The 24376-nt window shown below is 41.7% G+C and overlaps 2 long non-coding RNA genes across 4 annotated transcripts in view; both read left to right on the top strand.

The window, feature by feature from the left end:
* Nucleotides 1-2035, top strand: part of LOC133562249 (uncharacterized) — a 68082-nt gene extending 66047 nt beyond the window's left edge. For all 3 annotated transcript variants that reach the window (XR_009808867.1, XR_009808868.1, XR_009808866.1), the window contains 2 exons: nucleotides 668-759; nucleotides 847-2035. This is a non-coding gene — a long non-coding RNA (uncharacterized LOC133562249). The remainder of the gene's footprint in view (nucleotides 1-667; nucleotides 760-846) is intronic.
* Nucleotides 2036-2168: 133 nt separating this feature from the next.
* Nucleotides 2169-24376, top strand: part of LOC133562247 (uncharacterized) — a 31473-nt gene continuing 9265 nt past the window's right edge. Inside the window, exons 1-2 of the long non-coding RNA XR_009808865.1 lie at nucleotides 2169-4809; nucleotides 5663-5854. This is a non-coding gene — a long non-coding RNA (uncharacterized LOC133562247). The remainder of the gene's footprint in view (nucleotides 4810-5662; nucleotides 5855-24376) is intronic.

Genomic DNA, 24376 nt, shown 5'->3' with positions numbered 1-24376 from the left:
AAGCTCGAATGGTTCTACAAATTGTGAGTTCGGATAATATTTCTTTGTTTTTTCATGTTTAATATGTTTTTTTGCGATTTAAATTTTGACAGTACCAGCTATATTTGAATTGCTGATGCGGGTTTATATGAATTTTAAATGTGCCAGAAAACAACCCCTTATGTACACTGTTGGTGGTGATTCAATGCCCAGTTGTGCATAAATGTATTTCTCTATAGTTTTTCTGCAGCAATGGTCATGTAGTGACATATATGATGGTATTTTGAGAGGTAATCATTGAAGTCGGACATCACTGAAGGCCTAGGTGGGAAACGCACAGCCCGCCACTAATGCATGACTGCAAGCTAATCGATGCTAACATGCTATTTATGCTAGCTGTATGTACATAATGCATCATTATGCATCTTTTTTTAGGGATATTTGGACACACACATCTATACATTTGGCCATTCTAAGCCAGTAAATTCCAGGAGTTATCACACCCTCTGAAAAGTCTCCAATCTAGTATTGTGTTGTAATGTAAAAAAAAATGTTTGGAATAGATATTACTGTGGAGGTTTCTCTCCTCTGGGTTTCCCGGACCACCAAGCACTGACATGACAGTTCAGATTCCGTGTTACAACACTGTTTTATTTTTCAATAAAGTCTTTCTGTTGTGCTTCTTCAGCAAGTGTTCATTCGTGGCTGTCTCTCTCTCACTCTCGCTGACATCAACTACCCCCTTCTCCTTCCCGACTGCTGCCTTTAACAGAGCGACAGGTGATTAGACAAACACTCTCAGCTGTGTCATCTATGCACCTGTTGCTAATCTCAAAGCCGGTTCTGCCTCACCCCGCTTCGTTGCAGGTCCGAAATTTATGTCTACAAAGATTTGCATCAGCCTGCGACACATATACAAGATGGTGCCGCCCCGTGGCTGACGTCTTTGCGTGGTCCTCCCGACAACAGCTACGTTTTTTATTTATTACAGTCCTAATTTGCATCCTAAATGCAAAGTTTTTGCACGCAACCGTGAGATATAACAGAGATGCACTTCTGGACATCGGAAAAGCTCACCATGAGCAAATTTATAGTCTGACGGACTTCAACTTTCTTCTACGACGATACCGCACTAACCCCAGCCAGACCAAAACAACAACAGGGCGGCGAGGCAAGAGAGCGGGGCTACATGCTAGGCTAAATGCTAGAGCTACACGACCACCACTACATAGCCTGCTGCTAGCTAACGTGCGCTGGCTCGACAACAATCTGGATGAGCTGAGAACCAGGATTACATCCCAGCGTGAACTGAGAGAATGCTGTGCTCTGGCTGTCGGACAGAATCACAGACTCCGCTATCCAACTAGCAAGGCACTCAGTCTACCGTGGAGACCGGACAATGGCTTCAAGAAAGGCGAGAGGCGGCGGCGTCTATGTTTACGTGAGTAACAGCTGGTGCACGGACGTACAGGTGGTTGAAAGACACTGCTCGGACAACATTGCGTTTTTGATGGTGAAATGCAGACCCTTTTACCTGCCAAGGGAGTTCAGTGCAGTGTTTATACTGTCTGTTTACATCTCGCCACGGGCGGACTCCACTACAGCGCTGAAGCTGCTGCATGACATCATCAGGACACAAGAGACCGTGCACACCGATGCTGCGTTCATGGTAGCTGGGGATTTTAACCACCGCAACCTATAGAGTAACCCTCCCGAAATACCATCAATATGTGAACTTTCCTACAAGGGAGAAAAACACTCTGGACCAGGTGTACTGCAACGTGAGGGGAGCCTACAAGGCTGTACCCAGACCACACTTTGGACTATCTGATCACATCTCAGCTTTTCTATATCCAGCGTACAGACAGCGCCTCAAGCAAGCCCCCCAGTGAGTACTACTGAACTACTGCTTCAGGACTGCTTTGGGAGTAGTGACTGGGACATGTTCAAAACTACTGCTCAGAGGGATGATGGTACTGTGGACATAGAGGAAGTGAAGTAAAGTGAAGTATTTATATAGCGCTTTTTCTCTAGTGACTCAAAGCGCTTTACATAGTGAAACACAATATCTAATTTTTACAATTAAACCAGTAGGGTGGCACTGGGAGCAGGTGGGTAAAGTATCTTGCCCAAGGACACATTGGCAGTGATTAGGATGGCGGAAGAGAGGATCGAACCTGCAACCCTCAAATTGCTGGCATGGCCGCTCTACCAACCAAGCTATACCTCCCCAAGGAATATGCTTCCAGTGTAACTGGCTACATACCCGGCGCATGTGGCAAGGCCTGCAACACATCACAGACTACAAGCAGGGGAGCAGGGGAGCAGGGGAGCAGGGGGGTCACAAACAGCCAACGCTCACTGCCAGATGAGTTGAATGAGTTCTACGCCTTTTTTGAGGTCCTCAACACCAACCAACAGAGAGGGGTTCTGACCACTGAGCGCACGCAGGACCCACCACTCACTGTGACAACAGCAGAGGTACGTACAGTTCTGAGGAGGACAAACCCACGGAAGGCAGAGGGCCCAGACAACAGCGGTATAGCTCGGTTGGGGCGGTATAGCTCGGTTGGTAGAGTGGCCGTGCCAGCAACTTGAGGGTTGCAGGTTCGATTCCCACTTCCGCCATCCTAGTCACTGCCGTTGTGTCCTTGGGCAAGACACTTTACCCACCTGCTCCCAGTGCCACCCACACTGGTTTAAATGTAACTTAGATATTGGGTTTCACTATGTAAAGCGCTTTGAGTCACTAGAGAAAAGCGCTATATAAATATAATTCACTTCACTTCAACCCTGGCCAGGCCCTCAGGGTCTGTTCAACAGAGCTGGCTGACATACTTGCTGACATATACTATACAACTTGTCACTAGCACAAGCTGTTGTGCCCACCTGCTTCAAGACCACCACCATCGTGCCCCTGCCAAAGAAAAACACTGTCGCCTGTCTGAATGACTATCGCCCTGTTGCACTCACCCCAATAGTGATGAAGTGCTTTGAGAGGATAGTCATGTCACAAATCAAGAAGACCATCCCAGACACACTGGACCCTCTACAGTTTGCCTACCGGCAGAACTGGTCCACTGAAGATGCAGTCAACAACGCCATCCACACCACCCTTACCCACTTGGAGGGCAAGGACACCTATGCCAGCCTATTATTCATCGACTACAGCTCTGCTTTTAACACAGTCATCCCACAATATCTCACCGCTAAACTTTTCACGTTTGGTCTGACACCAGCTCTCTGTGACTGGGTCCTGAACTTTCTCACAAACCGGCCCCAGTCAGTCAGAATCGGCAACCAGACATCAGGCACATAGGTTCTAAGCACAGGAACCCCAAGGCATTCGTGCTGAGCCCACTACTGTACACCCTCCTCACACACGACTTTGTGGCCTCCCAGAACAACACCAGTATCATCAAGTTTGCGGATGATCCTACGGTCGTCGGACTGATCACCGGGCGAGCTGAGGCAGCGTACAGAAGGGAGGTAGCGGAACTAGTGGCCTGGTGTCAGGATAATAATCTCTCCTTGAACACAGACAAGACCAAGGAGATGATTATTGACCCACGGAGAAAGAGTGCACAGTACACACCTCTGTACATAGAGGGGACAGAGGTGGAAAGGGTGAAAACCTTTAAATTCCTCGGGACCTACATCAGCGAGGACATCACCTGGGATCACAACACCCAACAAGCAATAAAGAAAGCCCAGCAGCGACTGTACTTCCTAAGAAGGCTTAGAAAATTTGGCATGCCAACCAAAATTCTCGGCAACTTCTAAAGAAGTACGGTTGAGAGTGTCCTTACCAGCTCAATCACGGTCTGGTATGGAAACTGCACTGCTAAGGACAGAAAGGCACTCCAGCGAGTGATTAAAACTGCTCAGTACATATCAGGAGCAGCCTTCCGCTCACTACAGAACATGTACTCTACCAGGGCCACCAGGAGAGCACACAACATCATCAAGGACAGTACACACCCCCAACACAATCTCTTCAGCCTCCTACCATCAGGCAGACGATACAGGAGCCTGAAATCCAGGACTACCAGACTGACAAACAGTTTCCACCCACAGGCTATCAGGCTTGTGAAAGCTAACTTGTGAATGCTAGCTCCCCCCCACCCCCACCCCTGTTTTACTTTTATCTTTTGAACAAAAGACAGTTACCATGACCACCCCTGAACTGTGAATCATCACTGTTGACACTTTTCACCTCTGTTCACTAAAGACACTTTTAACTGCTGCTGTGACTCAAGGTCACCTCCATATTTATACTGTTGACTGTCAATCAGAATGTGCAATAATGTTATGTTACTTACTGTGCCTTGTATATAACATTTTTAGTTTTACTTTTTATTTTTTTTTATTTTTAGCTAAGTACCGAGTGACTTGTTGAAGGGTGGACTAGCAAAGTAAGATTTTCATTGTACGGCAAACTGTCTGTTTAACTGTGCATATGACAATAAAACAATCTTAAATCTTGAATAATCATTTTGACAGTAGGCTGATATAGAATAGAATAGAATAGAATGGAATAGAATAGAATAGAATAGAAAGTGCTTTATTGATACCTGGGGGAAATTCAGCACCACAGTTCGCTCACAATAGACAATAATAATAATAAATAATATATAACATATATTATATATGTTGTTAAGAATTCTCCATGTTATTTACGTTTCAAATACTTTATTTTGAAGCATTTCTTGACAGTGTCACTTCCGCTTCCTTCCTGTAGGTGTCACTTCCGGTTCCCGTTTGACGTGTGTTAATGTGTGCTGACTTGTTTCTCTGTTATGTTTAATCGGTGCTCTAGTCCTTGACGATGTGAGTATGTTAATTATTATATAAGAATCATTTAGTTTATTAATAGACATCACTGTGTTTGTGTAACATTTACTGGTGTTTTATTAATATTATTAGTGCTGTGTTGTCAGAATGCTACGAGCTAACATCTCCCTGTTTAGGATAGCATTGATGCTACTAATGTGGCTAGTTCATGTGCCATTGTGAAAATGCAATATATTATGTCTCTAGTACTTTACTTAGAGCACATCTATAGGCATAATATATATATACATATATATATATATATATATTTATATATATATATATATATACATGTATATATATATATATACATTGTTGTTTAGATAAATTACATAAATGTTGATGGGTGTTTGTTTGTGGTTTACAGATACTAGCTGCACCTAATATAACCCAATATGCACCATTAAAGTTGGAAGAGTCCAAATGATGACCGTGTGTTCTCTGACCGGAACCCCAATGTGGTCAATATCCAAAAAAAACAGTCGCAGAGTTTAATACTCAACATATGTAATATATAATATATGAACAATATAAATATATTCTACATATATTCTACATTTAAGTCCAGTCAAGAAGGAACATATGCATTATAGAGTCTGATGGCTGTCGGTATGAAGGACCTCCTGAGTCGTTCTGTGTTGCATTTAGGGAGTCTGAGCCTTCCACTGAACGTGCTCATTCTCTCCGAAACGTCCGAGTGTAGTGGGTGGGAGGTGTTGTCCATAATGGCTAGGAGTTTTACTAGACTTCTCCTCTCTGACACCACCGCCAGAGAGTCCAGCTCCACTCCCAACACGTTACTGGCCTTCTCTACTAATGTGTCCAGTCAGTTTGTATCCCTCACTCTCAGCCCGCTGCCCCAGCAAGCCACGGCGTACAAGAAGCTGCCCGCCACCACCGACTCGTAGAACATCTTCAACATCTTTGTACGGACGTTGAAAGATCCTAGCCTCCTGAGGAAGTAGAGGCGGCTCTGTCCCTTCCTGCAGAGGGCCTCAGCGTGTTTCGACCCATTCAGCTTGTTGTCCATGTGTACTCCGAGGTATTTATAATCCTCAAGCATGTCCAAATCGACCCCCCCTGATGGAAACACACACTTACATCATGTGTTGCCTTCATTATAACACTTATATAAGGCTTTACTTTTTTTGCGGCTCCAGACATATTTTTATTTTATTTTTTGGTTCAATATGGCTCTTTCTACATTTTGGGTTGCTGACACCTGGGCTAGAGTATACGCTATCTTGACCGTTACTATCAAGTGGACCAACTTTTTCAAGAACAACTTTTTAATGCACTTCATCTTCAACTCCTGCCTCATCAATTACACTTCTCCCGTCTAAGGCAAAACCTAGTAACTCACTTCTAGCTGCTTTTAAAAAAACAAAGGAAAACCATCCATCCATTTTCTACCGCTTATTCCCTTTCGGGCTCGCGGGGGGCGCTGGCGCCTATCTCAGCTACAATCGGGCGGAAGGCAGGGTACACCCTGGACAAGTCGCCACCTCATCGCAGGGCTAACACAGATAGACAGACAACATTCACACTCACATTCACACAATAGGGCCAATTTAGTGTTGCCAATCAACCTATCCCCAGGTGCATGTCTTTGGAATTGGGAGGAAGCCGGAGCACCCGGAGGGAACCCACGCATTCACGGGGAGAACATGCAAACTCCACACAGAAAGATCCCGAGCCTGTATTTGAACCCAGGACTGCAGGAACTTCGTATTGTGAGGCAGACGCAAAGGAAAACCAATCTATCTTAATGCTGTCTTACAAAGATCTACAAAGTCATCAAACGTATAGATGTTTTCTTGAGCTTTCATTTTCTTGCCGATTGAGCCATGGATTGAATCTGCTCTCATGAACGTGTGCCCTTTCTCCAGATATTTTATCACAATCTCGGGTGGGCCCCATTCTGCATTTGCACTTTGGGCAAGAGCCATGTACAGCGTCCAGTTTTTATTTTGACCTCCACAGTTATCTGCCCAAAAGAGTATGCAAGGGGAAGAATCAAGAACAATACATTTAATGAAGGTGCTTGCAACGTCCTGGGCCAATCTTCCAAATATCCCCTCGTGCCAAAATATCACATAAACAGGTTGACCGTCGGCCCCCATTCGGGCAAATGTCTCATTAAAGACAATAAGGCGACTGACAAAGAAGCTCCGATTGGTCCCTTGAGATACTAGGTTTTTCTGTTGTATCTACGCGGTTATGTGGTAGTTGCTAGGTCCTGCCATGCGCGTAACAGCTTACTTACGGAACAAATTACAATATCGCATAGACTAATGTAAACCATATCACCTAGGAACTCCAAAATTATTATCAGCTCAGTTTTGACCTAAAATTGAGTTACTGGGTTTTGCCTTTGGACGGGAGACTTGGCCACATTGGTGAAACTTTGACTTGATCAACAGCGGCACATAGCAGGACTCTGGGATCTGCGCCACTTAATGCTAACAAGTCTGCTAACTGTCCGAGCAAGTGGAGATGAACTCTGTTGTTGATTCAAGGGTGTACTTCATCTTTGGCATCAATAACCCAGCTCTGCATGACATTAGTGAGCCTGGTGAGCGATGTGTAATGACAATGCAGGACAGGCAGTGCTATCAACACGGAATGCTAACAACACAATTAATCTTCGCCGCAGCTGTCAAGTTGACAAAACACGCCCGTGATTTCAGCACATCAGAGCTCAGTTGTAACTTTGAATAACTAACCAGGATGTGCCAAAATATTTCCACAAATGCATTTTTGTTTTCAAGATTCTACCCACAATATCCCATAATGACAATGTGAAAAAGGTTTTATTAGAACTTTGAGCCTTTGCTTAATACTTTGTTGATGCACCTTTGGCAGTGACTACAGCATCAAGTCTTTTTGAATACGATGCCAGAAACTTGGCACACTTATCTTTGGGCAGTTTTGCCTATTCCTCTTAGCAGCACTTTTCAAGCTTCATCCGGTTGGATGGGAAGCGTTGGTTTTCATCCAGGATGTCTCTGTACATCGCTGCATTCATCTTTCCCTCTATCCTGACAAGTCTCCTAGTTCCTGCCGCTGAAAAACATCCCCGCAGCATGATGCTGCTACCACCATGCTTTACTGTAGGGATGGTATTGGCCTGGTGATGGCGCTGCCTAGTTTCCTCCAACTATGACGCCTGGCATTCACGTCAAAGCGTTTAATCTTGGTCTCATCAGAGCAGAAAAAATTTATTTCTAATGATTTGGGAGTCTTTCAGGTGCCTTTTGGCAAACTTTATACAAATAAATGGCTTCCGTCTGGCCACTCTACCATACAGGCCTGATTAGTAGATTGCTACAGAGATGGTTGTCCTTCTGGAAGGTTCTCTTCTCTCCACAGTGGAATGCTGTAGCTCTGACAAGAGAGACCATCGGGTTTCTTGGTTTAGAAGGCCAACCAGCGTAAGGAAGAGTCCTGGTGGTTACAAACATCTTCCATTTACGGAGATGGAGGCCACAGTGTTCATTGGGACCTTCCAGGCAGCAGATATTTTTCTGTACCCTTCCCCAGAGTTGTGCCTCGAGACAGGACTGTCTCGGAGGTCTGCAGACAATTTTTTCGACTTCATTCTAGGTTTGTGTGGGACCTTATATATCAGGGCTGTTCAACTACATAATGTAGAATGCCGCAGTTGCAAAAGCCCAAAGGCTCAGGGGCCGGACATCGAAATGTGGATGTTTCGGCAAAAAGTGCCTCCACAGGTTATATTTCTTTGAGACTGTCCATGTATCCATCCATTTTCTACCGCTTATTCCCTTCGGGGTCGCGGGGGGCGCTGAAGCCTATCTCAGGTACAATCGGGCGGAAGGCGAGGTACACCCTAGACAAATCGTCACCTCATCACATGTCTGGTGTGTTAAAGGAGGTGCTTTTTGTTGCACCCATTAACGTATTCATATATTTTTTTGTATTTGGAAGATAGACAGACAACATTCACACTCACATTCACACACTAGGGACCATTTAGTGTTGCCAATCAACCTATCCCCAGGTGCATGTCTTTGGAAGTGGGAGGAAGCCGGAGTACCCGGAGGGAACCCACGCAGTCACGGGGAGAACATGCAAACTCCATTGCCTTCACTTAATTGCAAGTTAAACACATCGGCTTTTTTCATCAATAACTTCCTCGTTACTCGTTTCTAGCGTGTGCAGCTCGTTAAAAGGATGAAGAAACAGAAGCTCCTTAATTTTTGTTGTTAAAAGTCTGATTTTTGCAATTCATTTTGATTTTTTTTTAGGGTGGAGGACTACTCTTCTTCTACCCACCCTACTGCTGCTTCATTGTGACACATATGCCTTGTTGTTTCCCCTGCAGGTTGGCAGGAGTACCGCATGCACGGTGAACCCTAGTTTGAAACTTTCAGAACTTGGTAACACTTTAGTATGCGGAACATATTTAGCATTAATGAGTTTCTTATCAACATGCAAATTAGCAACATATTGGCTCCTAATTAGTCATTATTAAGTACATATTAATGCCTTATTGTGCATTGCCTTATTATAAAACGAGTAAGCCATTAACTAAGCTATACCATTGGGGCGGTATAGCTCGGTTGGTAGAGTGGCCGTGCCAGCAACTTGAGGGTCGCAGGTTCGATTCCCGCTTCCGCCATCCTAGTCACTGCCGTTGTGTCCTTGGGCAAGACACTTTACCCACGTGCTCCCAGTGCCACCCACACTGGTTTAAATGTAACTTAGATATTGGGTTTCACCATGTAAAGCGCTTTGAGTCACTAGAGAAAAGCGCTATATAAATATAATTCACTTCACTTCACTAAGAGTATTCCCTCCATAAACTCAGAAACATTTCTTATTAGTAACCCTAGCCCTAACCCTAACCCTTATATGTCCCTTTGGTGTCCAAATAACTCTAAATTAATTATTTGTTACTTAGAATATGTTCCCCATACTAAAATAGTACCAATATGTTATATACATTTGTCACAATTATAAATAAAGATTTCTACACAGAAGTAATCATCAACTTAAAGTGCCCTCTTTGGGGATTGTAATAGAGATCCATCTGGATTCATCAACTTCATTCTAAACATTTCGTCACAAAAAAAGAAATCTTTAACATCAATATTCATGGAACATGTCCACAAAAAATCTGTCAACACTGAATATTGCATTGTTGCATTTCTTTTCACAGTTTATGAACTTACATTCATATTTTGTTGAAGTATTATTCAATAAATATATTCATAAAGGATTTTTGAATTGTTGCTATTTTTTAGAGTATTTTTTTAAAATATTGCGTACCCTTTGGCATACCTTCAAGTACCCCCAGGGGTACGCATACCCCCATTTGAGAACCACTGACTCAAACGACACTAGCAACACAACACTTTCTCATTAATCACCAATCACACTGACAACGAGCTGGTTTTACAAACAACGGAATTTGGAGCACAAGCGGGTCAATTCACTGAGTAAGTTTGGTCCTTTAACACATAGCTCTTACATGAGGGATTAGCAAGCACATTTCTACTCATACTACCCCATAATGACATTTGCGAACACGTTTTTTAGAAGTGTTTGTACATTTAATAAATATAAAAAAAACTAAAACAACACATGCACATAAATATTCACTGTCTTTGCCATGAAGCTCAAAAGTGATATCAGGTGCATCCTGTTTCAACTGATCATCCTTGAGATGTTCCTACAGCTTAATTGGGCCTACCTGTGGTAAATTCAGTTGATTGGACTGGATTTGAAAAGGCACACACCTGTCTATATATACAGGCTTTTTCTACCAAAGCTTTTTATCTGGCCCGCCAAACATCACCCAAATAGGCTCGATGAAACCACCAGAATATTTAAAGGCCTACTGAAACCCACTACTACCGACCACGCAGTCTGATAGTTTATATATCAATGATGAAATATTAACATTGCAACACATGCCAATATGGCCTTTTTAGTTTACTAAATTGCAATTTTAAATTTCCTGGGAGTTTCTTGTTGATAACATCGCGGATTGATGACGTGTACGCGTGACGTAACGAGCTGTTAGGAAATATTAGGGCTGTGCACACACACAGCTAAAAGTCATCTGTTTTAACCGCATAATTACACAGTATTTTGGACATCTATGTTGCTGAATCTTTTGCAATTTGTTCAATTGATAATGGAGAAGTCAAAGTAGAAAGATGGAGGTGGGAAGCTTTAGCCTTTAGCCACACAAACACACGGTGATTCCTTGTTTAAAATTCCCGGAGGTGAAGCTTTACTATGGATCAGAGCGGTCAAGCGAACATGGATTCCAACCAAATGTCAACCAGCAGTTTTTGGTGAGAAAATTGTGGTAAAAAGTCGTCACTTACCGGAGATCAGCTGAGCTTGTGCCGTCCGTACAGCTGCTGTCGACTTCCATCAGACACCGGCCTCAAGACACCCGTGGATACACCCTTCCGACTATCAGGTACTATTAAACTCACTAAAACACTAGCAACACAATAGAAAGATAAGGGATTTCCCAGAATTATCCTAGTAAATGTGTCTAAAAACATCTGAATCCGTCCCAATGCAATTGCGTTTTTTTTTAACTTGATTTTTTTATTTTTTTCTAGTCCGTCGCTATCAATATCTTCAAACATAAATCTTTCATCCTCGCTCAAATTAATGGAGAAATTGTCGTTTTCTCGGTCCGATTAGCTCTTTTTGTTGGAGGCTCCCATTAAAAACAATGTTAGGATGTGAGGAGCCCTCAACAGATGACGTCATCGTCTGCGACTTCCGGTAAAGGCAGGGCTTTTCTGTTAGCGACCAAAAGTTGTGAACTTTATCGTGGATGTTCTCTACTAAATCCTTTCAGCAAAAATATGGCAATATCGCGAAATGATCAAGTATGACTCATAGAATGGACCTGCTATCCCCGTTTAAATAAGAAAATCTAATTTCAATAGGCTTTTAACATTGTAATTTTTAAAGTAGTTAAATGTTTTTCTAAATGGAAAGGAGACTCCTCTTGCCGAGAAGTCTCCAGGGTAAGCAAAGACCTCTTATCTCGCCCTTGGAATGCTAAGTACCAGGCCATACTCCCTAAAGAGTACGTTGCCCTCTGTCCTATCAAATATTTTGGATTGTCTGGTGTTGCGGATACTTATTTTTCCAAACAAGCAATGCGATCTTATCCTCTTTGCAATACCGGGTGGGCGTTCCAAATCTGTTTGCAGCCCACTGCTCCAACAAGCTACTGAGAGGAGCTTAGAGCGATAAGAAGGAGAGCCATGTCAGTCTAGTGATCCGCTCAGGCTCCTTCCCACCTCCTTTCTCTCATTAAAACAAGCGGCCTGCATGGTGATGTATTGTTAAGCACTCTTAATGGAACTTGAGGATTCTTGATGTGCCATCATTCAAACGCTTAGTGTGCTGGCGGCTCCAAATTGCCCTCTGTGCTGCATTAATCTCCACCTCCTCCGCTGCACATCCATTCAGCCTTTGGAGGGGAGAAAAGGCTGGGTGGCAGGTCTGTGACGTGCACCCACAGGGAGGAGGGACGCCGACTCCCAACGCAACGGCCGCGAACAAAAGCATTCGCTCTGTGCCAGTCGGGAATTTCACCATCGTCCAGCGAGAAGGTGAGAGAAAGCGCGGGAGGGCAAATGAGCACAGAAGAAAAGTTACTGAAGTAGAAGGGAGTTCGGTGACATCAATGGCATCCCAAGCAGGGCCACAAATTAGCCGGGAGTCGACAGCTGGGGCCCCGTGTGCGACGCCGTCAGGGGATTAGCGAGGTTTCAGCTTCTGACACACGGGGGATGAGCGTCACGGGCAGAATAAAAAGCGACGTTGGGATTTCAGAGCTTCCCAACACTCTTCTAAAACTCATGAAGGGCTTTAAGAGCTGCAGATATAATTAGTGATCGGACAGACAGAGGGTGAGATAGAGAGAGAGAGAGAGGCTGGGGGGAGGGTATTTTTTTTTCCTCTCCAGTCTGAACTCTGCAGGTCGCTCCTCGGATTTTTTAATGATCACACATTCCACGTACGTACATTAAAAGTCAATGAGAGGCAAAGTGCCCTGCCGTTGATCACTCTACTAAACACCAGACTAGCATAGACGCCGAAGATGAGGCCTGAATTATTTATCCGGCAGTCGTGTGTAAAATGTCAAACATGGAGTTCAGAACCTCGATTTATGAACCCCGTCGCCCAACTGCCTTGTGTCTCAAAGACTACGTTTACACAAATTTTCTCCCGAAATTCAGGCGGAGCTGGAGGCCACGCCCCACGTGTATAAAGAGCGTGTCTGCCCAATGACGTTATAACTGTAGAATGATAGAGGGGGAGTTCTTGGTTTCTTATGTGAGTTTATTGTTAGGCAGTTTTATTAACGTACTCCCAGCGCGGTAAAACAACACACAACAACAGCAGTCCGAATTCGTCTACCGTCTGCCAAACAGCAATGTGTTGTGACACTCTTAAACAGGACAATACCGCCATCTAGCGTACATGCATATGGTTAGAAACACAAGGGTGGAATACGCAACCCTCAACTCAACAATGAGTAGATGAGTGTTATTTGTGTGTAAATGTGTAAATAAATGAACACTGAAATTCAAGTATTTATTTTATTTGTATATATATATATATACATATACATATATATATAGATATATAATTTAAAAAATATATATATATGTAGCTAGAATTTACTGAAAGTCAAGTGTTTCTTAAAAAAAAAAAATATATATATATATATATATATATATATATATATATATATATATATGTATATACACCGTATGAAATACTTGACTTGGTGAATCTATGAATCTAGCGGTAAATATACTCCTCCCCTCTTAAACACTCCCCCAACCACGCCCCGCCCCACCCCCGACCATGCCTCCCACCCCCCACCTCCCAAAATCGGAGTTCTCAAGGTTGGCAAGTATGTATATAGAGAACATACAAACACTTTATTTATTAAAACACAATTATTGAAATTCAACAATTTGGTGTAATTTGCAAACAGCTAAAATGATATACAATGCAAACTATAACCTGCTACCCAATAATGTACAACAATTATTCTCAACAAACTAAAGAGGACCTTACAAGAAAATAAAATATAAGACATTTATATGTTCATACAACACTTAAAACCTTTAGCATATCAGTATGTGGAAATAAATTATGGAACGGATTAACCAAAGAAATCAAACAAAGCACCAATATGATTCAGTTTAAGAGACTGTTCAAACTACAAGTGTTCACAAGTGTTCAGTTTGGATTGACAGTAGACAAGCAGTCAGGTTTTTTTCACTCCCACTCATTTACTAACTGTAGTCAACTCATCAAGTGTCTCGAATAAAAACCCGCCCAGTTATTTAAACAGAGCAGTGTAAAAAACGTTAATCTCTTTATTTTTGCTCATAACTGATAAATATCTCAAATGATTATCAAAGTATGTGCTGTGTCTAATGTATCTCACTAAAGTGTTACCATTTTATTACAATTCTGCATATACTTATTTGAAATGAAATTAAGTTCATTATAATAATATAGCGCTTTGACTCAAAGGGCTTTAGATTGAGGAACCTATTATAGATCCACAACTGGTGGTGGTAAGCTACATTTACTCAAGTGTGGGTAGCACAGAACAAGAATTATGAACATGTTGAACCATTTTTTCATTTTTTTTTTAAATTGAGACAAAGATTATTTATGTATTAATATGTGTTTCCTTACTATGGAAACACGTATTCCCTATTATGTATTTATTTTTTGTTTATTCACTGTTCTATTACAGAGAACAAGGAAATTTGATAAAATGGCCATGATATGAAAAAGGGGTAGGATTACATAAGCTCTGCTTCTTCCTACTTCTCTTCGGACGTGCTGTAATGAAACAACTGAAATTGTGTGATGCATATCTTATGGATTTTCCAAATAAACTGAAACTGAACTGAACTTAACAATGTGGGCTCGATGCCACTTGCATGTGCACTTCGATAAAGTGAAAACAAAGGAAGTTGACCAAGAGGAAGTCGCTTTTACTACAAAATAAAAACATTTAAGTCGCAACACCTTAAAATTACTGTTTTTTTACGTGAAAGTAAATGAAAGTAATAAAATGTATGAATGGATGTACTGTATATAGTTTATTATATTTGGGAGGGTTGTAATCTTTTTATGGCTGTTAAGTAGAGGAGACACGGACATCAGCGTGGATCTACCTGAGCTTTATTTTTCAACTCACATGTAGGCAAATGGCCCTGCGATGAGGTGGCGACTTGTCCAGGGTGTACCCGCCTTCCGCCCGATTGTAGCTGAGATAGGCACCAGCGTCCCCCGCAACCTCAAAGGGAATAAGCGGTAGGAAATGGATGGATGGATAGATGTAGGCAAATGTGCCAGATTGTCAATTTTGGTCTTTCGACAATCGCTATTTCTTCAGAATCCATCCATTCATCCATCCATTTTCTACTGCTTGTACCTCCTGGGGTCACGTAAAAATACAGATTCATGTATTACATACAGCCTATTTTTTGCACACTGTTGACCAGTCATGCACCAAAAATGTGTAATCTTAAATAGAAATTGAAACAGGATGTTGTGATGAAATATCCAGTTTCACTGGAGACTGCGTGAAGTGTATCAATTAACTCATATTATGTTCCACATATGGTGAATGTTCATATTCCCCTTGGAGAAAGCAAACCTTCAAGTTTGAGTAAACAGTGGTATTTTAGTTTGAGCACATGATAAGATAAGCCCCCTTAGTTTGATATTCTCAGGTGGATTGGATCACTTCTCATAGGAAAAAGGCCCTAATTGGGACATCGGAATGTAAAAGTGATAACCATATCCTTGAAAGGAGACTACCTGTCAAGCTAAAACGCCAACCTTTAAGTTATGACTTAAAGCAGGTATTTTCCAGAAACTTACACATGAACATCTCCTTTTATGGTCAGGTGCTGCTGTTTCGACTTAGTGCACACCCAGACAGAGAAAGAAGGAATTAATAAACAGATGATTTGGCTTCTCCGGGAGAGGAGTCTTCCATATTTGACCTGACCTCCTCCCAGGAAATGCAGTCCTGTGTAAATGACGCTCGCTTGTAATGAAGCACTTTTTGGTTCAGTAAAGCGTCTCTGACGTCTCTTTTGATTAAGCCACACTGCCGTGTCCGCCGTCTGTCCAGACGAGGATGACAAGACCAGAAATACACTTTAGCGTCTTTCCGGCACTCGCCCAAAGATGACGAAAAAGTCACATTCGGGTCACATTGCGTTTAGACTGAAGTCACATTTGAAAAGATCCAATTGGATTCAGGACTACCTCCTGATGTGGCGTGGATTTGATGCCAAAAGATTAGATTTGAAGCATTTGGAGCGTTTGACCGGCAAAAAAAATCATATCTGAGTCAGTTGAGGGCATACTTGTCAACCCTCCCGGATTTTCCCGGAGACTCCCGAAATTCAGCGCCTCACCCGAAAACTTCCCGGAAGAAATTTTCTCCCGAATTTCAGCGGAGCTGGAGGCCACACCCCCTCCAACTCCTTGCGGACCTGAGTGGGAACAGCCTGTTTTCACGTCCGCTTTCCCATTATATAAACATCTTGCCTGCCCAATCACGTTGCAACATCTGCGGATTTTAATAAAAAACTGCACACACAAGGAGACGAAGCAGAAGAACGAGGAAGTTACAGCCATGGTGACGCCGTCTGTAATAGAGTGATTCTATGTTGTCTGTCGCCATCTCCTGGTGAATGTTGGCTATAGCGTTATGGGGTTGCTTTTTGATTGGCCAACGATTTACGTGGTGTTGCGCACCTGACGGCAAGTGACTCTCGCCAGCACGCAAATGGCAGAACAAAGGTTACTCAAATAGTGAAAGTCAAGTGTTGTTGTTTTTTTTTTAGTAACCAGCAAGCACAGTACAGTTAGTAGAACAACTATGTTTTTATTACTATGTATTTGATAGGTGCCGTCTGAAATTAAACTATGTATTCTATTTATATATATAATAAAAGAAATACATATAGCTAATATATATATATATATATATATATATATATATATATATATATATATATATATATATATATGAAATACTCGAGTTGGTGAATTGTAGATGTAAATATACTCCTCCCCTCTTAACCATGCCCCCCAACCCAACCAGGGCCTTAACCACGCCTTCTGCCCCACCCCCGACCCCCCACCTCCCGAAATCGGAGGTCTCAAGGTTGGCAAATTTGGTTGAGGGCAAAAAAATCCGGTTTGGTTTGCAGTGTAAACAGGGATAAAGACACTCCAACTGTCCGCTGCTATGACCCCACCGACATCGTCCTCCAAACTGTGAACCCTAGGTCCTCTCTTTTTAAATCATTGGGGCTATTTAACTGGTTGCCCGCAAGTTCAGTTAAAAAAAAGACGACATTTTTTGCAGCACGTTCTTAAAAAACAGTACTATCATGTCGAGCAAGGGTGTCAAACGTGCGGCCCGTGGGCCAGATCTGAACAGGTTTTATCTGGCCCGTGGTATGAGTTTGCTAAGTATAAAAATTCGCCTGAATTTTCTAATGAAAGAAACCGCTGTTCTAAATGTGTCCACTCGATGTCGCAATAGCAATTTTTTGTATCTTTATAGATGATGCTACATAAGTAATAGAATAAATAAACCACATGGTGTTAGTGCACCAGTCGAGGAAAATGAGCAAACTGCATAAATAATATACTGTAATTCGATTTTAATATTACGTTTTATATTGATAGATTGAAAATCAACACCAATGAGTTGACTGATCAAGATTATCGCATAATGGATTCAAAAAGTAGAAATAACGACAAATAAAAATAGAATATTATTAACCGCAACATGTAAGGGTAAAAAAATGTGTACATTTTCAGAATGTGATTGTTCTTTTTTTAAACAAAGAAAACAATCTGACGCTGTCTTTATTTTGAAGTTATCATGCCGTGATTTTAACAGTCCAGCCCACTTGGGAGTAGTTTTTCTCCACGTGGCCCCCGATTTAAAATGACTGTGACACCCCTGATATAGAGGTATATGATCTTTGAAAGTCCTTAAAAACAGCTGAGCACTCTTGTAATTTTGACAAAATAAATAGACCAAAATCAAATGTCTACTACAGAGGACGCTGGTTCACCAGTATATTCTAAATAAGACTAATAGTGAAGGGATGAGTCCGGCCTCCTGGTCTGTAGCTTTCTGCTAATGAGGCCCTATAAACATTTGAGTAGAATATTCCTGGACTCAAAATTCTGAGTAAAACAGAGAACATTGCTGATCCTCGCCCCTCCCTAAACATAGCACTTCGTCAAAGAGGCGCCATCTCACCAGTGTGTCTCCAACGAGCAGCCCTGAGGGGATTTGACACCGAGATAACCTTTTGTGGCGCTAAAACTCACCGAGCTAATATCATTTGGAAAAGTGCCAAGCAGAACTGGAAGTTGGCCGAGCATCAGGACAATCTGCGACTTTAAACACGCCCCCACGCTGCATGCTCCATTATAACCGCGCTGCCTCTGAGGCATGCGGAACAACAGCGACAGGAAGGCACATGGAGATAACGGCATGGTCCTAAACAACACGCACACTTATCGTTCTCCTCTTCCTCTGCACTAATGGAGTCGTTATCGCCAATGACTTATCATCGTTGGTTCGTCGCTACGGATCAAGAGCACAACTGGATTTGCTGAAGGGGCTCAACGCTCTTTGATGCACTTTATTTAAAGTTTCCTTTAGGTCAATAAAAGCTCAGCTTGGCTACGTGTTCATTTTCTTCCTATCTGTTTGGTTTGGTATTGAGGCCCCTCCCTTTTGGACTATGTCCCTCGCTGTGTACCAACAACAACTCAATATTGTGCATTTGTGCATGCTGTCACTACGATATATATATATATGTGTGTGTGTATATGTATATATATGAATATATACATACATATATATATATATATATGTATATATATATATATATGTATGTATATATTCATATATATACATATACACACACACATATATATATATATATATATGTATATATATATATATATATATATATATATATATATATATATATATATATATATATATATATATATATATATATATATATATATATATATATATATATCCCGTGGTTTACAGAAGAAACTAGAGCTCAGAAATTATTATGTAGAAAGCTTGAAAGCAAATGGCGAACGACTAAACGTGAGGTGCACCATCAAGCATGGAGTGATAGTTTAATAACTTATAAACGCATGCTTACCTTAGCTAAAGCTAAATATTACTCAAATCTCATCCACCGTAATAAAAACGTTCCTAAATTTTTGTTTAGTACGGTAGCATCGCTAACCCAACAAGGGACTCCTTCCAGTAGCTCCACCCACTCAGCTGATGACTTTATGCAATTCTTTAGTAAGAAAATTGAAGTCATTAGAAAGGAGATTAAAGACAATGCGTCCCAGCTACAACGGGGTTCTATTAACACTGACACGATGGTATATACGGCGGATACTGCCCTCCAAAATAGTTTCTCTCGTTTTGAGGAAATAACATTAGAGGAATTGTTACAACGTGTAAATGGAATAAAACAAACAACATGTTTACTTGACCCACTTCCTGGGAAACTGATCAAGGAGCTTTTTGTATTATTAGGTCCATCAGTGCTAAATATTATAAACTTATCACTTTCCTCGGGCACTGTTCCCCTAGCATTCAAAAAAGCGGTTATTCATCCTCTTCTTAAAAGACCTAACCTCGATCCTGACCTCATGGTAAACTACCGACCGGTGTCTCACCTTCCCTTTATTTCAAAAATCCTCGAAAAAATTGTTGCGGAGCAGTTAAATGAACACTTAGCGTCTAACAATATATGTGAAACCTTTCAATCCGGTTTCAGGGCAACTCACTCCACGGAAACAGCCCTCGCAAAAATGACTAATGATCTATTGCTAACGATGGATTCTGATGCGTCATCTATGTTGCTGTTCCTCGATCTTCGCGCTGCTTTCGATACCGTCGATCATAATATTTTATTAGAACGTATCAAAACACGAATTGGTATGTCAGACTTAGCCCTGTCTTGGTTTAACTATTATCTTACTGATAGGATGCAGTGCGTCTCCCATAACATTGTGACCTCGGACTACGTTAAGGTAACGGAAATGCTGATTATCGGTCCTGCTAGACACCGACCTCTGTTTAATAATACAACTCTAACATTTGACAACCAAACAATAAAACAAGGTGACTCGGTAAAGAATTTGGATGTTATCTTTGACCCAACTCTCTCCTTTGAGCCACACATTAAAAGCGTTTCTAAAACGGCCTTCTTTCATCTCCGTAATATCGCTAAAATTCGCTCCATTCTGTCCACTAAAGACGCTGAGATCATTATCCATGCGTTTGTTACGTCTCGTCTCGATTACTGTAACGTATTATTTTCGGGTCTCCCCATGTCTAGCATTAAAAGATTACAGTTGGTACAAAATGCGGCTGCTAGACTTTTGACAAGAACAAGAAAGTTTGATCATATTACGCCTGTACTGGCTCACCTGCACTGGCTTCCTGTGCACTTAAGATGTGACTTTAAGGTTTTACTACTTACATATAAAATACTACACGGTCTAGCTCCAGCCTATCTTGCCGATTGTATTGTACCATATGTCCCGGCAAGAAATCTGCGTTCAAAGGACTCCGGCTTATTAGTGATTCCCAAAGCCCAAAAAAAGTCTGCGGGCTATAGAGCGTTTTCATTTCGGGCTCCAGTACTCTGGAATGCCCTCCCGGTAAAAGTTCTAGATGCCAGCTCAGTAGAAGCATTTAAGTCTCATCTTAAAACTAATTTGTATACTCTAGCCTTTAAATAGACTCCATTTTTAGACCAGTTGATCAGCAGTTTTTTTTTTTTTCTCCTACGTCCCACTCTCCCTTGTGGAGGGGGTCCGGTCCGATCCGGTGGCCATGTACTGCTCGCCCGTGTATCGGCTGGGGACATCTCTTCGCTGCTGATCCGCCTCCGCTTGGGATGTTTTCCTGCTGGCTCCGCTGTGAACGGGACTCTCGCTGCTGTGTTGGATCCGCTTTGGACTGGACTCTTGCGACTGTGTTGGATCCATTATGGATAGAACTTTCACAGTATCATGTTAGACCCACTCGACATCCATTGCTTTCCTCCTCTTCAAGGTTCTCATAGTCATCATTGTCACCGACGTCCCACTGACTTATGTGGGCCTACCGAGGATGTCGTAGTGGTTTGTGTTGTGGTTTGTGCAGCCCTTTGAGACACTAGTGATTTAGGGCTATATAAGTAAACATTGATGGATGTATTCATTCATATATATATATATATATATATATATATATATATATATATATATATATATATATATATATATATATATATATATATATATATATATATATAAGCAGACCTTGCTGAATTGTACAGAACTCCGCAAGCACATTTGGAACCTCAAAGACAATTATGTTGAATATTCAATAACATAGCAAATTCTTGCATCCAGCACACCTTACAACAGTGGTAATAAAAGATGCAAACTATGCTTAAAAGAGAAACTGTTTATTATATATCACCCAGACCTGTCATCCCTCAACAAGCGCAGTGTAATTATATCAGCATGCTGTCACAGACGGAAACACCTCCTGGGTAGCACATGAGCCAATCATCACGCCCCTACGCCTGCCTGTACCTACCCACTCTGTGCCCTATATAAACCATTGTATGTGAATGCTTCCAAAAAAATCTCCTGACGATTGAGGGAACCCCTCATGAAACAGTTCTGTAGAGATGAAGTAGTCTTGTGATTTTTCCCATATATATATATATATATATATATATATATATATATATATATATATATATATATACACTTTCTACAACTTTATTTTTTGCGATAGAGTGATTGGAGCACATACTTTTTGGTCACAAAAAACATTCATTAAGTTTGGTTCTTTTATGAATTTATTATGGGTCTCCTGAAAATTAGATCAAATCTGCTGGGTCAAAAGCATACATACAGCAATGTTAATATTTGGTTCCATATCCCTTGGCAAGTTTCACTGCAATAAGTTGCTTTTGGTAGCCATCCACAAGTTTCTGGTTGAATTTTTGACCACAGAACTTTCCTCTTATCTTGCTCCATGTGATGTCAGATGAAACAAAAATTTTGCGGTTTGGCCACAATACCCGGCAATATGTTTGGAGGAGAAAAGGTGACGCCTTGATTCCCAGGAACACCAAGCCTACCTTTAAGCATTAGTAGTATTATGCTCTGGGCCTGGAATTAACGTGTCAGTTTGTACATACCTGACAATAGATTCTGACGATACATTATGCACTATGCCAGACCTGGGCAAGTTAAGGCCCATTAAGCTTTTCGATCTTGCCCGCCGGACATTCCCAAATATTTTTTTTAGATCTTTAAGATGAAAACTGTAGCTGCCATTATGATGTGCAGTGATGTTTTCAAATTACCGTAAATCTTGAACTATACAAGTTGTAATCTGCGCTTTTGCATGATACTGTCAGGTTGAGTTTGTGACAAACCCCAAGATGCACAGAAGGCGGCAGGCTTTGTGCAGGTAAACATGATTTAATTTAACACTAAAGCAAGAACAAACAAAAGGGTACAAACGAAAGGCGTGCACAAGGCAGAGAACAAACTTGGCTACAGTATGAACTAAAACTAGCACAAAGGCTAACTGTGGACTAGAAAAAAAAACACTTACTGTGACATGAAGGAACTATGACAAGAGCAGAGTGAACAGAAGTAGACACAGCTACAAAGATAAGTATTAATGGCATAGACAGGTAGTGGTGACAATAATCCAGCCTTGGCTGGAGGAGAAAGCAGGTCTAAATAGTATCTGGCTGATTGACACCAGGTGTGGCCCGGTGCCAATCAGCCACAGCTGAGGGGAAAAAGCACTCAGGGAGAAAATCAGGAAATTACAGAAATAAGAGTGCTGACAGGAACAAAGACAAATAAATGCAGAGGAAAAAACTAACATAGCCAAACTGTCAGGGACAACCCTGACAGATACACTAGTTACTATGGTAATCTAAATCACAGCCTCAGACGAGGCACCAAGCGGCGTGGGTGGGGAGCATTTCCACAGAGTGCGGGTGTTAGGGACGGAATTTTTTACGACAAAGTTCTAAAGCTTAGTGATATATCGGATACATCAGATTGTAGGTGGGGTTATTTTTACCCTTCACGTTCATTATTCGCCGTGTTTGTTGCATTTTTGTTGAATTTTGTTTGATTGTAAAATATGTCGATCAAGAGGGGATGTGACGTTCAGATGTTGTCAATATTCAGTGTTTTATCGCTCATAGTTGATATTGTAAATCCCACATTCTTAATTGTTATGTACATTCTGGGTGTCTCATACAGAATTTTTTTTTTTAATTCCATTCCATTTCCCAAGGCGGTCTGTCATAAGGTTTTTAACGTTCAATCAGACATTATTGTGAGGTTTTGTATTAGTGTTCCTAAAAATAGATATACCAGCCCCCAGACACATTTTGTTCTCTAAATTCTACCCCCAAGACAAAGTAATTGCCCAGGCCTGCGCTACGGGCTGGCCCTCGTGGGAAATGTGGTCTTCCTCCTGGCAAAACACTCCCACTTTGGTCCACTGGCACCGCTAGAATCAACCAAAACTGAGAGTTCTTAAGTGGGGCTTTTTGCGATTTTAGAATATTGTTTGCATTAAATGTTCAAGTGTTTTTCCTGGTTGTGTTGACATTTCATTTCCTTTTTGCCTTGATAGCTGTTAGGGTTAAAATGAGAGAAAGGTTCCGTTTAGAATAACAATTTTAACATTTAATATATAGTCTCCTGGTCCTTATTTTAGAGAAAATATCAGTAATTGGGGCTTCACGGTGGCAGAGGGGTTAGTGCGTCTGCCTCACAATACGAAGTTCCTGCAGTCCTGGGTTCAAATCCAGGCTCGGGATCTTTCTGTGTGGAGTTTGCATGTTCTCCCCGTGAATGCGTGGGTTCCCTCCGGGTACTCCGGCTTCCTCCCACTTCCAAAGACATGCACCTGGGGATAGGTTAATTGGCAACACTAAATTGGCCCTAGTGTGTGAATGTGAGTGTGAATGTTGTCTGTCTATCTGTGTTGGCCCTGCGATGAGGTGGCGACTTGTCCAGGGTGTACCCTGCCTTCCGCCCGATTGTAGCTGAGATAGGCGCCAGCGCCCCCCGCGACCCCGAAAGGGAATAAGCGGTAGAAAATGGATGGAGAAAATGGATATCAGTAATTATCAATACCGAGCGATAGTAAACTATTATATAGTGATACAGCCCTAAGTTATAACAATTTCATTTTTCATCAATATCTACAAGAAGCAACTTGGCAAAAATATTGTTTTCTGTTCACTTCTACCTTTACAATAATGTAATCTTAAATGTTTTTGATGTTTCCCTCTTGCACATATGCTTATGTGTTCTTTGGCTATGAGGTTTCTTTCCCTTAGCCTCAGTCTAGACCCCATCTCCAGGGACCCAGGCTTAGACT

Source organism: Nerophis ophidion, linkage group LG11 (assembly GCF_033978795.1).
Source record: "Nerophis ophidion isolate RoL-2023_Sa linkage group LG11, RoL_Noph_v1.0, whole genome shotgun sequence".
Lineage (NCBI taxonomy): Eukaryota > Metazoa > Chordata > Actinopteri > Syngnathiformes > Syngnathidae > Nerophis > Nerophis ophidion.
This window is presented reverse-complemented; position numbering and strand designations above follow the sequence as displayed.